The following is a 14,620-nucleotide window of genomic DNA, read 5'->3' as shown; positions in this document are numbered from 1 at the left end:
TGCTATGGAGTAGAAAATTTTCTTTGTGTCCAATTATTTAGATCAATTTATTTCCCAATATTGATAGCCCATTTGATCATGGCATCTTTGACCAGGTCTTGTTCTAGTTTTCTTGACAGTAATGTTTTATATAGTTTTGATGTTTGTTTGGGTTACCCTCCTGTTAGTATTTTGTCAATTTTGTTACCTTGCAGAGTAAAGTAGCAGAACTATCTGCTTCTTACAATTTTAAATCTTTTCTTTATTGATGTCATAACCAGTAAATTTTTTGAACAAATCCTTGTATTTCTTCTAATTCTTTCATTTCTACCTCTTCGTTATCTCTCCCCCCCTTTTTTTGTTTTGTTATATCACCATATCTTAACCAGTTGTTAGTAGTTTTAAATCTACCTAGTAAGGCCTCTTGAGGCAATACCCAATCAGAGATTCCTCTATAAAAGTGCAGTTTCATTTTTGACTAGTGTTTTCAGTATAGATTTTCTCAAAAAATGGTGCTCAAAGTTGATGTGTAACTTGGCTTTATCATGCCACAGATATATATGTCATCCAAATCTTAGGTTGAAACTTTCCTGATTCAACCATCTTCTATTTTTAAGCTTTATCCACTCTATCAACCATGTTAAGATGTTTGCTTGATAGTACAACAAAATGTCAGGAAGGTTACAGCTGCCATTTTCTTTAATATCTGTCAGCATTTTTCATTTGACTCCTCTTCCCAGATGAATTTTTTTAGCTCCCTGTTTCATAAGTCAAATTTTTATTGCTTGTTATAATAGGTAACCAGGAAAATAGAAAGTTCAATCTAAGAAGGATTGACATTTTTACCACAGCAATATCACCCAAAAAAGGATAGTTTTAAGTGTTACAGGAATTGACATTTTATGTTCTTAGGTTCCTAAAATGTACCTCTGCTTCAGCACACCAATGTTTGTTTTGGTGTCTCTGCCTGTCCCTCCCCCCTTATTTATGTTTGAATGGCATGATGATGATCATGATCTGATGATGATAATGTTTAAATTCTGCATTATGCTGGCTGTGTGCCGTAATAAATTTGATTAAATTCTGCATTGCAGTTATCTTTGTAACCTAGAGTTACAGATGTGTAAATGCTCCAGATTCAGTAACACTATGTAATCATAATTGTAGTACTCTTGCCACGACTGTAAATGCCTCCTTAAGCCCAACGGAACAGCCATAAACCACCTTGCGTGATGGAGATTTGTTCAGCTGCTGATTGGGTTGCAAAGAAGAGAATGTGTCCAATCCCTTCTCTCTGGCAAGTGAGGCTGTGAAAACTAAGAATAGCACCCTGTCACAATTCTTCATCTCAGCTTTGCTCGCTGGTGGGAGAGGGCTGGAAATACAAGTAGAAGTACTTCCTCATATGCTAACTGGCAGCTGAACGAACATCCTTTGCTCAGTGTGGCTGCTGGCTGTTAAGGTGGGCTTGACAGGCCAGGAGACTTTCCTTAGTTATGCATTCATAACTAAGGACCTTATCACACGAGACAGGCTCAGCATATTGCAGCAGGTTTATAGCGCCTTTGTTCGGAGCTCACCAGATGATGTTGTCCCTCTTCTGTTGTTTTCCCATGAGAGACCATTTTAAATGTGTTTCCTTTTATTAACGTACACACAAATGCACTAATGACATCCTTTTCTGCTTCTGTTGTATCATTTCCTGAGTGAAAGTTCAATTACACTGTTATGCTGACTTGGAGTGATCAGTGAATGTGGTGAGAAAGGAGAAGGTGTGGGCATTAAAATCTGAATTCCTATCCCCATCTGCTTCCCTTTTCTTCTGTCTCTGTCTGTGAACAATGAAATGTGATGAGAATAATATATTTGAGGAGGTACTGGGCAGGCACTCCCAAATGCTGTGTGCAATAAGATTTTTACACAAATAGATGCTGTAATTGCAGGAGAGTTTCAAAGGTGTGCAAAGAAAGAAAGCAATTCTGATTATATAGCACTTTTACATATGATGACACTGTAGAGAGAAAAGGTGATAAGGCCTTAATTAACTGATATAGAATATTGAATGAAGATGATGATGATAATGTTTCTTCACAATTCTCTTCAGGACAGCAGATGTTCTCAGTTGAAAAACTAAAGCCTTTTATTCCTCTGCTTTGTTGTTTCGGGTATTGCGTGGCCAGCTTCACTGTCCATGTCAAGTGTCTGCACTGCTCTCAAAGGCCTTTGAGTGCAGCATAATGTAATATCTTGTGCTGTCAGATCAAAACATTCTTCGGCCATAATCTGACAAACTGCATATGGCTAGAAACAACTGACTCAAGAACTTGGCTCTGAATAGGGAACTTGGACGGACAACAAACAATGGAGCCTCTCTTCAAACAAGAACAATCAGCACCTGGGCAACAAGATTTTCTAGAATAAGCAGGGTGAGTCAAGAGCAGATGAACAGCTGGGAAATGGAGATGGGAATAAGTTTGTTTCCTCGGACAAATGTGATATATAGAAATTCATAACTAATTAATTTGTAAAAATCAGAGTTTATAAGCATTTTTTAAAATTTCCCACAAACATGAAGCAGCTCTAGAGAAGACAACACTAGGTTGCAGATGGGCTGATTCCTTGGAATAACTAGATACAGAGACATCGATAAAATGAATACATAAACATAAAATTTATAGCTAGCATGATGACTGACTGTAATTGGAAGATATGTGTGTGTGTGTGTGTATTGCTTATATGAACTTCCTTGGGAGAGTTTGGCTGTTGTGGTGGCATATTGCGAACATTATTAATATTTAAACTAATAAATGGCAGCTAAAACAGACTTTGGAGATTTTCAGATAAAGGAAGAAAAAAGATTTTCAGACATATTGCACTTAACCAGGATTTATCTAGAAGTCCTGTGAATGGTTTGTTGCTGGAGCATTCCTGGAACTTCACTGGATAAGTCCTGGATGAGTGCGACATCGTCTGAAATTATGCCAGGAGTATGGCTTTTCCCCTGTCTGAAAACCTCCTTTGTCATGCATCTTGCAGTGCATTTATATAATAAGGGTTGGCACCCAAATAGTGTAAATCAGACGTGGGGAAGCTTTGGCCCTCCACAAATTTTAGACTTCAACTTCCAGCAGCCCCAGAAAACATGGCCAATGGTAAAGGACTGCAGGAGTTTAGTCTAGATAAATATGGAAGGCTAAAGGCTCAACACCCTGGTTCTAGGTGCATATGTTACCCACACATGTAAGTAGCACACCAGTAACCTTTGGGTCCACACACCCTCCACTTTAGTATGTATAATTGTATCAGGCATAGTATATTATGCAGTCATCTAAAGTTGTGATTAGTGCATCTTCCGCAGTATTGCTAACATGTGCCTTGGATGTGTATGAACCCTCCACACCTCAGGGACTACCAAAGAATACTTAATGATATAGGGCTGCATCCACACTTCAGAGATAATCCAGGTTGACACTGTTTTAACTGCCATGGTTCAACGAGATGGAATTTTGGGAATTCTAGTTTTGTGAGACATTTAGCCTTCTCTCTCAGAGTGAGATCTGGTGCCACAACAAACTACAAATCCCAGAATCCCAATGCAGTGAGCCATGACAGTTAAAGTGGTATCAACCTGGATTATTTCTGCAGTATGGATGCAGTCCTAGATGCGAAAGAAGACAGGGTTTGTGTAGGTCTAACAATTCTACAGAGGAAGACAGACTTTCAGGTAATCTTGACATGAAGGAATGAGCAAAAAGAATGCAGCAATTGTCAAAATATATTTTCAACAGAATTGTAAAAAACATGGGAAGCCTGTGCCTTTTTGCACCAGGTTACTCTAATTTTAATTTCTGGTAAAACACAATGTTTGCCAGGATGTTTGGGTGCATTCTGCAGTGTTTCTATAAACATAAGTATGTGGTAATTACTGTCAATGCTTCCATATTTAATTATGGATTTGTCTAGAAATTTGGTTCATGAAAGGGCATATATTTTACCCTCTTACACTGTGGCAAAATACTAAAGCCTTTCCTTGTTTAACCAGTTCTTTCCTTTAAAAACGTATTCCTATAAAGGAAATGAAACTGATTCCTAGAGAATCAAGTCTGCAATGTGAACTACTTGTCCAACACTCAAACCATTTACAATCTTATAACTTTGGGATTCAGTTACTGTTGTTAATGAATGAATATGATTCAAGAAGCTAACCCTCAAACCAGACAGCAGTCCAATGCAGGGTTTCCTATGTGTTGCAGGTTGGGGCACTAGTAAATGACTATGGTAGTGGTTTTTTTGGTTAAAAGGTGCATTGAGACAAGCAGCAGGACTCTGAGGGTCTCTTCAGCTGCCTGTCTCAATGCACCCCATGACTTGGAGACTACTGAAGTCATAATTTCTCAGTGTCTTAATCTGTAGTACCTCAAAACCCCTTCATTTGGGGGTGCTGCCTGGTTTAAGAGGTAGGCTTTGGGAGGGGGGGGGTGGCACTGGCAGCCATAGCCGTGATGATGGAGGTTCATCATCATAGCTCTGTCTGATGATGCAGGATGTCAGTCAACAAAGTTAGGGCAGGACAATTATAGAACTCCATCTAAAGCTCCTCAAGACCCCCCAAATTTTCCTTCTGTGTTTGTTACCTTGGAAAATTTGCTAGGAGAAGGTTGAGAAAGGCATGACCTCCAGTTGAGTCTGGTCCATTTAACCTCCTTCTGTTCAAGCCAATAACAGCTTTCTAAGGTCTTAGAGTATATTTACACTAATTTAAATGTTATGGCTTCTCCATCCTTGGAACCCTAGAATTTGTGGTGTGGTGAGGTAGTTTTCTGTTTGAGAGTTCCAGCAGCATGGTTCCCAAACTTCAGTCCTCCAAATGTTATGGATTTCAGCTCCCACTGTCCCTGACTGCTGGCTAAACTGACTGGAGTTTTTGGGAGTTAAAGTCCAAAACAACCAAAAGACTGGAGCATGAGAACTCCTGATCTAGTGCAGTCCCTTAACTATAGGAATTTAAAAATTTAGATTTTTAAATATCTCAGCAAACAGAATCCTAGGCTTCTGTAGACTGGACACATAAGAGTTAAAGCTGAAGCATGAATGGTTGCATGTGCACTGCAGACATAATCCAGTTTGACACTACTTTAACTTCCATGGCTCAATGCTATGGAATTCTGGGAACTGTAGTTTTGTGAGACATCTAACCTTCTCTGTCAGAGAGTTCTGGTGCCACAACAAACTACAATTTCCAGAATTCCATAGCATTGAATTCCATGACCATCAAAGTGGTGTCAAACTGGATTATTTCTGCAGTGTGAATGTAGCCAATGTCTTAACAGTTATCATACCATTAAAGTGTGCACAGTAGACATTCTTGCTATGGTGTCTGCCTTTGCTTTTCCAGCCCTTCTAGCTTTCTAAACTAACAATGTCAGCAATTAAACCCACAACTTTCTTCATAAAAGTGTGGCCTTTATCATTTTATCACATGATTCATAGGAATCCAACATAATTGTATGTGTGTCTCTGCATAGCTTCACTAGGGTGTAACCACAGGTGTTTTTAGCCACTAGGTTAAGGCAGTCTTATTTCAATGGGAATTGTAATGCGAAAGTAAAATGTTTCTTAGCTAGAAAGATCATTGGAATGACAAATACCTCTCCTCTGCTTTCTCTCAGACAAAAGCAATTATTTACATATATAGTACAAGAGGGGCTCAATTTAAGCCTCACACTTAGAAATAATACCATCCAACTTCACAGAAATCACTGATTATTTCAGTGCTCTGACCAGAAAAGTGCATCATATATCTTCCAAAGAATCAAGATCTTGAAAATCCACTTAACCATGGAGAAGTACTTTTACAAAAATGTCTCTGGTCTGGTGCTCTATTGATTTATTAAGTATTTTTAAGCATACAATAGGACAATACAGAATGTTCCTTGAGATTCCATCCAAATATTTTTGCATGCAACTGGAATGCTGGCTTTGTTATTGTTTCAGACTACTCTAAATCACCCTTTATCAACCTAGGAGCCTGGAAGGTCATCCCTTTGTTTTCCCTTCTTAAAAATAATGGCACAGCCTATAGTTTCTAAAAAAAATTATATGATTTTTGAAAATGAAAATAGTCTGAAAAAATGTACCCATGGACATTTTTTTGACAGGTTGGAGGTTTACAAGGGATATGGGATTTTTCAAATATGAGATTTTTCAGAGTAGAGGTGGAATATTTTCAACAGTGGTAAGCCTCATCAGGATTGATGATATGAAACAACTATAAGGAAAATAATTAAATCTCATGCATTTGCAATTATTGAAATATTTCCTTGCCAAGTGGTAGAAACATTTTTATATGCATTAACACCCCCCCCCACTACTTTATAGATTATCACACGGGAGGCTAAGTGCTCAAATTCTATGGGAAAATGGAATTTAATTCCTGGAAAAATCCCACAAAAATGGGATCATTTTCAGACACATCAGACACAACGGGAAAATCCCCAAAGTAAAAAGCGGCCAATTATGTTCACTTTCTGTGCGGGTTAATGTCAAACTAATGCTCAGTGCCCCCGATGTCGACTGAAAATGATCCCATTTTTGCAGTATTTGTTCTGTGTGGGATGCCCCCCCAGCATCGTCTGACAAAGACCCAGTTTTTGTGGGATTTTCCTGATTTAAACCCCATTTCTGCACGGGATAAACTTCGCATGATAAACTCCTTTGTTCAATGTAGGTTATAAAGTGGTGCCACTTCCCTCCACATCAGTTTGACCTCTTTCTACCTCTAATCTATCTGACTGCCATGGCTTGTGAGGTAGGGCAGTAGCCCACACCATTTGCTTGGCATTGCCAGTTGATGACTTGAGATAGTCCTGACCACCCTGCATCCTCCTACTAGATATCAGATAAAGGCATTAGAGCTGGTGGCTGCTGAGATCAGCAGCTGTGTAGGTATATTTCCATACTACATAATGATAGCACTTCCACCCCACTTTAAGTGCCATGACTCCTTCCTAAGGCATTCTGGAATTGGTAGTTCAGTGAGGTGGTTAGAATTCTCTGGATGTTCACTCCCACACCAAACTAAACTATCAAACTAAACACCAAAATATAATCCAAGAATTCTACAGGGTGAAGCCATGACCATTAAAATGTTATCAGATGGCTTGAGTTGTACAAGACAATGCAGATTCACCCCAGGATGACAATACAATGATCTCTTATGCCAGCATGAGGCACTGGCATTGATCAGTATATGACAGAGCTTGGAAAAGTTTTTTGGGGGGCGGGGGGGGGGGGGCGGGGCAGGAATACAATGTCCATATTGGGGATTCCAGGAGTTGTAGATTAAAAAAATCTTTTGCAATCCTTGGCCACAAGTTTATCACCTCTTGGGCCATCTTTTTTCTCCCTAGAACTTGGGCATGTGAATGTAAGGAACCACATAAAAGATAGTTGAATCCTTAGGGCGAAAGAAAGCATATGATTTTGACAAGGTGGTAGTGTGTGTGTGAGTTTTAAAAAAGCATTTTCGTGATCAGAAATTTTCCAGTATTTTTAGTATTTACTGCAACATTCTTCCATGGGGATCTTATTTATTGTTTTAGATTTTTCTAAAAAACAAAACAAAGCAAAACAAAAATGAGATGAATGGGGAGTCCCCTTTCCTGGTCATTCCATCACATTTGTATCAGCTAACTAGTGCCTCCTCTTCTGCTTCTGTGCCCATGTTGGCTTGTTTAATTGAAAAAACAAAAACAAATACCTTTGAGAAAAAAAATCCTAGCATAAGCTTTTGTGGACATCAAATGTGATGAAATCCACAAAACCTCATGCTTGAAATATCCCTTTCTCAGTTAATCTCAAAGGTGCTGCAGGATTCCTGTCTGTCTGCCTGTTTATCTATCTATCTGCTGTCTAACACAGCTGTCTTTGAATCGTAGTTATTGTTGATTTGGGCTACTGTCCAATCCCTACGCCCACTTCTTTGGGAGCAAACCAGTTCAGCACAAAAACAACCAACATGAGTAAATATGCATAAAATTAGGCTGCTGGGAAGGCATACAAAATTGGCATGTGCCTGTGTCTGCACAGATAACTCCCCATGGACTGGATGAACACATAAGAGCTAGCATCTCATTCCCATCAGTTATTCCTAGCTAGAGTAAACCTGTTAAGTCTATTGTTGAATGGTGGGTGAACACATAGGTAAATCAATGGGTCTATTCTACTCAGGACTAACAACAGGATTTAGGCCAAAGGTATAGGCTGTTCAGGTTATCCTAATTCCCTTCCATCCATACATTTTGTTATTACATGAAGGGGTTAATGGGAGAAGGGGATGTTCCTCTATGCAAAGATAATTTGTCAACTGACATTTTGGGGGGAATATTCTGTTCTGAAGAGAAGGAAAGGACATCTGAACTTCCCTGTAAAGCTGACCCCTCTTATAGTGACTATGATAATAAATAATACTTTTCATCCATGGTACATCACATCACATTTTTTTTACAATTTAAGTGGAATATCTTTGCATTAGACACCTGTGAGATACATGTTGAATGCATTACAAATCCAGTATCAAATTTTGGAATAAGTGACTCTCCAGTATCTGTCTCAGTTTACTCATTGGTAAAGAGAACCATATTCCCTTGTTTCTAAAGAAGACATTGCATGCAGCTGCATGGGCCGTTTAGCTAAGGCTGCCCTTTTGAAAAAAGGAGAAGATGCTCTGTGTGTGTGTGTGTGTGTGTGTGAGAGAGAGAGAGAGAGAGAGAGAGAGAGAAATGGCATGGTGAACTTGAGTGCTCATACTTCCTCCCATTGCAACTTTCCTATTGCTATACTGCTTCTCCATCCCTGGAGCTAGATTTTTCCCATTTGAAGTAGACTGTATACCTTCAATGGAGTAGCCTCAAGCTCACAAAAGCTTATGCCATAATTGATTTGTGAGTCTAAATGTTCCATAAGCCTCTTGCTTGTTGAGGCATTCCTCTCTATGATTTTGATTCTAGCCCATCATGTCTCCTTCTACCTGCCTTTTGCAGATTTTCAAAATCTGCCATTTCAGTTTTTGTGATACTACCAAAAAGGTGGAATTCCTTTCTCTCTTTACATTTCTACCAGTGGAAGGAAAGCTGAAATGAATTTATAGTTGTGGTTTCCTATCCTGCTGGCACAGAACAGACTAACTTGGAAAAAGTGCCTGTTTCTAAAAGTACACATTCAACTTAAAAGCGCCAACGGAGACATTCTGGGAAATATATCAAACTTCCACCAACCTTTTTTTTGTAGCTGAAACTTACCTTGCATACACGTCAATGGTTCCCCCCTTCCTTCTCAGTACCTGAGCAAGGCTACACCAGCTTCAACGGCATCTGCCTGGAGGAATTACAGAAGCTCTCTTTTTGCTCAGGACAGAGTGGGGAAGAACTTGCTTACTCCTGGACATTTATCAGCTGGACAGCAGAGGCAAAAAAAGGAGGAGGGAAATGAGGAAGATCTAAAATTGCACAAGGCTGTGTATGTGTGTGTATGCTTGAGACCAGAGACACAATTTCTGAACAAGACCCATAGGGAAAATCCCTGTCTTAGTATTTGACTGGGTGAGGTTCAACCCTGGCTGCTTACACTTGCATGTTGGCAGGCACCAGCCTCCTGGTTCCTTGCCAACTCCTTGTTCTATCTGCCCTGCTCTTTATTTTCCAATGCAGTGATGTGGCTGGCGGCTACAAGAACAATCCCTGCCTGTATTTTAGATTTCAATCTATAATTTCTTGCAGAGTTTGTTCATTATTTATTGAATGATATTTTCAAGATCAGCTTCTTTCTCTGAGAATCTCAGGAAGGGGGGGAATAAAAAGCTCCCCACTCTCATTTTTTCTCACAACAATCTAGTAAGGCAGGTTAGCTGAAAAGATAGAGTGGCAAGATCCTTCTCCAATCAACTTTGTGACTTTGAACCTGAGTTCCCCTGGTTATAAATAACAAGTAGGCTTTTACTATAGTACAGTGGGCTCTTGCTATTCAATGGAGTTTGGTTCCAGGACCCCTACCCCCACAGATACCAAAATCTGTGGATGCTCCAATTCCATTATATACAGTGGTGCAAGAAAAAGGTGTCTCTTATATGAAGTGGCAAAATCAAAGTTTGCTTTTTGGAAATTGTATATTTTTTGAATATTTTCAAGCTATGGATGCTTGAATCCGTGGTTCCGGAGGGCCATCTGTATTCATGGCATAGGGACAACTGCTGTTTTTAAAAAAGTCATATACAGTTATCATACGGTATTAAAAATATGTGCCTTCTAGTCACCTGTTGACTTGTGCCAACCCCATAAATTTCATTTCATTTAAAAAGTATACTATATATACTCGACTATAAGTAGACCTCACATATAAGTCAAACTTTTGGGGCCAAATTTAGTCAGGGTATGGGGTCTGAAGTTCCTGATCTGCACCAGAATGAGTCATTCTTTGTGACCATAAAGTACTGAGCTTGGCAGACCAATAGCCTGACTTAGAAGGTAGAATCTTCTTACCTTCTGATCTTCTGGATGGTTCTACCCACTGCTTTCCTGAAATATAGATGATCACCACTGAAAAGCAATGGAAGAGGAAGGTCAAAGCAATGGATATGCATCCCTAAGCAGGAGAAAGGAAATCATAATCTTTAAAGAAAAACTGACCTTAAAAATCATTTTAAGCTTTGGATCTCCTATTTCTTTTTTCATTTTCTTTTAAAAAGAAGGCTAGCTGAGCAATTATCTGTTCATGCAGATACAATCTCTGCCCTAATTTTTCTAGCTCACTGAAGGCTATTTATATTGTACAGTGCTATAGTAGTTGATTAATTGCCTGTCTGCTAACTGATTAATTAATGACAATTAAATGTATATTACCAAAACATCAATGCAGATATTTTTGATGTATTAAAAAGAAGTGTAAGACTGTTTACGCTTTTTAATTAACAAAACCTACCCATCAGTTTTAGCAAAAGAGGCTACCTTCCATATTTCCTTTTTATTTGCTAATATACTAATATAGCAAATATAAAATAACCTCAGAAACTTAATGTGCTTTTCTTGTAGCCTCATGAATTCATATTTACCATCACTAATTAAAATTTATGCCCTCTGATGAATCTACTAAAGCTTTTGTTAATCATGTACTGATTAAAGTTTGAAGCTCTAAAAGAAAAACATTTTATAATAAAAACAAATCTTTAAAATAGTTCCAAAATGTCATTTAGGCATTGAGAGATTTATGGTTTGAATGGTTAGGTTACTGTAAAACTTCAATACAACTGAACTAACTGAAAATAAATAAAAAGATGAGGCTTATATAAGGCTGCAGCCTCATCCTGCAAAACTCAGTGTGGATATAGACTGTCCCTAGCCTGAATCCTATTGTTAATTCCCATGAAAGTAGGCTGCTCAATCCGTAGGAGTTACCTATGCATTAACTTAACATTTAACAATTTAGCAAAACTCTCCAACTTTTCACAAAGAAAATCAGGACCGATGTGCAGCACTAGGGCTGACGTTAACCAGTGCTGTAACCCATGGTGTCAACCCCGCATTGACCTTATCCCATACCACACCATACAGAATCCTTAGTAATGTTTTTTGTACTATTGTTACTCATAAATTGTAATTCTTGTACATCGTTGAATATAATGATAATAGTTGTGATATAAATAACTAACAAAATTAAAATTATACAGTGTGCCTGTGTCATACACAGGCATATGTGGCTTTCAGCATACACTGAAAGCCACGCGCTGGAAGAGGCAATGGTGTGTGTGCTGCACTGCACCGCAGCCATGAGCCCCATTGTTTTCAATGGGGCTCACCATACATGGTATTTCCATTACACCAGGGGGTGGGAGGGAGTTGTCCAGAACAGATCCCCCATGTAAGGGAAGGGCACAGTATACTTTTAAATTACAATATCATATGCACAGCCTAAATGTATTTACATGTACATAGTTTCATGTTTTATAGTACAACTATTTATTTATATCACAACTGTTATCATTATATTCAATGATGTATGAGAATTACAATTTATGAGTAACAATAATACAAAAACATTACTACTAAGGATTCTGTATGGTGTGGTATGGGATGAAGTCAATGTGGGGGTGACACCATGGGTGAAGTGAAAACTTGGTACTGTGTGATGCTTTTAAAGAAAATTTTAAAGTAATATTTTAATTAAACATTTTTTTACATTTTTAAATTTAATATTTTTTTTTTTAAAAAATCTGGGGTCCCTTATTTCTCTTCTCACTGAGCCTCAGCCCACCCATACATCTCTTCAGCATTTTAAAGGAACACAGGGAAATGTCATAGCCTCTTTCTGCCAAAAGGTAGATGTTTGGGGAGCAGTGGTGTCACTCCCACTTAGAGTCTCACCTGGTGTGGTCTGCATTCTCCATGATACCCCTATCATTGTGGATCGGCAACATTAGAATATGGTCAAGACAGCAAAGTTATTCACCAAGAATTAAAACTTATGCTGAAATGGATGTTTACCTGAAGGTACATTTCTGCCTAAGCTCTACTGTGACTTTATTATAAAAGTCTTACTAGTAAGCCAGTGAAAGTTTAGCAGTCTATATACTATATGACCTGAATTTTGTGAATTGATGACCAGCCTTAGTGGGCACCCATTATCTGTGAATTAACAATGAAGTAATCTAGGGGTGTTTTCTTTCTCAGTCAAATCTCAGAAAGATTTCCACTAGAGTTACTGAAGGAGCACCAACCCAGCGTACAAGAGCTACTGGCCCACTATTAAGTTTGGTGGGGCTGGTGGTGGGCTCTAGAGACCTAGTTGTCTCAGGTGTGGCTTTGGTCCATTGGAATCCCCTCCTCAGAGTTGGCTCCTTCTGTGATGGTTTCTTAAAGGGTGTTTGAAATCTACTTTTTATCTGTCTTTTCATTAGAAAATATTTTTTCCTGCCATTTGGTGTTTGTTTTTAAAAACTTTAAATTAAATGGCTGAGACCCAACAGTACCACTGGCAGAACACAAAGCTCCACCAGCATATTCACACTGTCCTTCCCTGGCTGGCAATGCAGCTTGGTGGCACCAGACTGCCACCCTGTGATCAGTGAATACCAGACTTTTCCTTTCCTTTCCTTTCCCGTCCCGTCCCATTCTGTCCCTCCCCTCCCCTCCCCTCCCCTCCCCTGTCCTGTCCTGTCCTTCCTTCCTTCCTTCCTTCCTTCCTTCCTTCCTTCCTTCCTTTTCACACTTCTTCTGTCTGTAGGGCTTATCTATATCCTAAGATTATTGTGACTACATGTAGGTATAAATCTTGGCATTCTCTGTCTCTTGATATCCAACTGTCCCATTTTAGTGGGGACAATCCTGATTAATCCTCTGATGTCTCGTTTCTCAAACTACATTAAAAATGTCCCAGTTTGTTTCTCTTCCTCTCACTTTGTCCCATTGTCCTCAGGTTACTTCAACTGCTGCAAAGTGAATTCAAAGTGCAAAAGTAGTTTGCACGTAAGTAATTCAACAGGCTGGGGGGGGGGGGGGGGGAAGAGGTGCCAGTAATACCCTTCCCAGTAGGCTCAGGCAAACGCGAAATGCTGCAGCCTCTCCTAGCTTCTGTGCTCTTCTTCATTTATAACTCATGCTATCTTCACCACACTCTGAATTTGCTTAGCCACACATGTCCTACTTTGTTTTTGTGAAATATTGGCGGGTATGCTGTTCTGTAAATTGGAATAAGTCTTTTAGGCTAGTAAATCTTCATGTTTCTTATGGGCTATATTTTGAGTTGAACATCTTTGCCTACGTAAACTTTCTGTCAAGATTTAACGGCTATCCGCATGGGCTAAAAGAAATGACACTGCCATAGTATAAAATCTACCTGTTCAGATGATGCACATGGCCAAAATAGGAGAAAAACAGAACCAAACCATGCTCTAGGGCTAAATACCAGAGCAAAAAACATCTGTTTGCTTCACTCCAGGTTGGAAAATGCGAACTATTACACTCTCATGCGGACTGCATTCTGGTACAGAGGTGGTCAGGAGTGGGCACCCTGGGCTGACAATTATGATGGTAATTATGATGATGTCATCAGTGGAAGCTTGGTAAGTCAACACCTATGTAACTTTCATTGACTCAGTGGTCCCCAAACTGTGCCCTTTAAGAAAGAGATTTTGGACTTCAGCTCCTAGAAGCCTCAGCCATGTTGGCCAATAGCCTGAGATTCTGGGAGCTGAACTCCAAAATCCCTTAAAAAGCACAGTTTGGGGACCACTGGACTAAATTGATTTTTTTTTGTTTAGTTGGATTAACAATTGAATTTTGGTCTATGAGTAAAGACCTCAGAGAGTAAGGAGCACTTTTGGCTGTTCTTTCTCAGGCCATAAAATATCTGAAGCCTAAATGTCTTCAAACCTGACCTCAGCTCCCCATGAATATAATTACAGAATTATCTAGGAGTGCATTCTTTCAGGATCCTGGAGCGGGCAATAGAGGTCATTCATGACTCTGTTCCAAAGAAAGGACTGGGAAACTGAATAAAGGTTGTCGTTGTTATGGGAAAAAGATGGTGTCAAACTGTTTATGAGAGATCAGAGATAGAACAGTGCGTCTTAGAGCTTATTTGTACAATCAAA

General features: G+C 39.2%; 1 protein-coding gene across 3 annotated transcripts in view; it reads right to left on the bottom strand.

Moving 5' to 3' along the window:
• LOC149309917 (metalloreductase STEAP4-like) overlaps nucleotides 1–9,378 on the bottom strand; it is a 29,172-nt gene extending 19,794 nt beyond the window's left edge. For 2 of the 3 annotated variants that reach the window (XM_089533273.1, XM_089533274.1), the window contains exon 1: nucleotides 9,279–9,378. The gene's annotated coding sequence lies outside the window, so the exon portion shown is untranslated. Of the gene's footprint in view, nucleotides 1–9,254 lie in introns of all 3 variants that reach the window. The other variant, XM_089533272.1, reaches the window with a different exon arrangement.
• Nucleotides 9,379–14,620: the final 5,242 nt, after the last annotated feature.

The sequence above is a fragment of the Sceloporus occidentalis genome, unplaced genomic scaffold, assembly GCF_023333645.1.
Source record: "Sceloporus occidentalis isolate IW3139 unplaced genomic scaffold, rSceOcc1.0.p SCAF_7, whole genome shotgun sequence".
Lineage (NCBI taxonomy): Eukaryota > Metazoa > Chordata > Lepidosauria > Squamata > Phrynosomatidae > Sceloporus > Sceloporus occidentalis.
This window is presented reverse-complemented; position numbering and strand designations above follow the sequence as displayed.